This window comes from Austrofundulus limnaeus, unplaced genomic scaffold (assembly GCF_001266775.1).
Source record: "Austrofundulus limnaeus strain Quisiro unplaced genomic scaffold, Austrofundulus_limnaeus-1.0 Scaffold93, whole genome shotgun sequence".
Taxonomy (NCBI): domain Eukaryota; kingdom Metazoa; phylum Chordata; class Actinopteri; order Cyprinodontiformes; family Rivulidae; genus Austrofundulus; species Austrofundulus limnaeus.
Window position 1 is genome coordinate 1,349,150 of NW_013952495.1, and position 1,293 is coordinate 1,350,442.

Sequence of the window (1,293 nt, forward strand, 5' to 3'; positions counted from 1 at the left end):
CCCCCCATCCTGTCCAGCCATGGGAGGGCTGGCAGGAAGGGTCTCTGATGTTGAAAAGATCTCTTTATCTCATACTCTCAGACTCAAAAAACAACAACCAACCAACTGACTAACTGTCTTAGGAGCTGCACTGACTTTTTAAAACCTCTGTTATGGGTGGAGTTAAGGTTTTAAATTGGCCAATGAAAATAGTACACCTTATACAGGGAAAGTTTTTAACAAATCAAATGTTTTGGAGGGAAAACTTTACTTCAAGACAAAGAAAAGGGAGTGTTTTAGTTAAGTTATCCTGCATCTAATTAAAGGGTGAGACATCTGTTTACCTCAGTAAAATAAGAATGTTACATTTAGTTAAAATTCAAAGCCTAAGGTTTTCTAAGGGTTAAATCATGTAATAAAAGACAGTTTAAAATCATGAAATAAAAGAAACATCTTCTTCTTAGGAAAAACACTTCATCAAAAAAACACACAGTTAGCTTCATTGGGTTTTATTCTTTCTGTAAAAGAAAAGGTAAATTCACATTTCTTTGATATAAAAACAGACTATTGTAGAAAAACATTCAATCTGGTTCCTTCTTTTTTTCACATTTAATGAAGAATGTGAGTACCTGTTTCAGTCATTGAAGAGTCTGGTTAAAGGCATTTATGGCCCTTCCCCCTTTGAAGAAAAACAGGCATTCCTTATGGGGGTTTTAGGACTGTGTCAATCCACACCAAGGCGTCAGAGAGTCTGGTGGGGGTTTGTATAAGAGATGCTAATTAGGGCCACAAAGGGAAATTCCATGCAAAATCCTTAGAAAAAGTCTGAAGTTAGTGGGATTTGATTTCTTCCTTCAAGCAGAAATAAAACCAGTTATATCTAATCAGAAATTATTAATTATATGAAGGAAAATGCTACAGATGGGTAAAAATAAAGAGCTCCCTCAAGACCTTCACCACCTTCTTGTTGCAAAGCATAATGATGGCATCGGTTACAGAAGAATGTCYAAACTTCTGAAGGTTCCAGTGAGCACTGTTGGGGCCATGATTCAGAAGTGGAAAGAACATCATTTCACCATAAACCGACCAGGTGCTCCTCGCAAGATTTCTGACAGAGGAGTGAAAAGAATGATCAGAAGAGTTGTCCAAGAGCCAAGGACCACTTGTGGAGAGCTTCAGAAAGACCTGGAATTAGCAGGTACGATTGTTTCAAAGAAAACAATAAGTAATGCACTGAACCACCATGGCCTGTTTGCACGCTCACCATGCAAGACTCCACTGCTGAAGAAACAGCATGTTGAAGCTCCTTTAAAG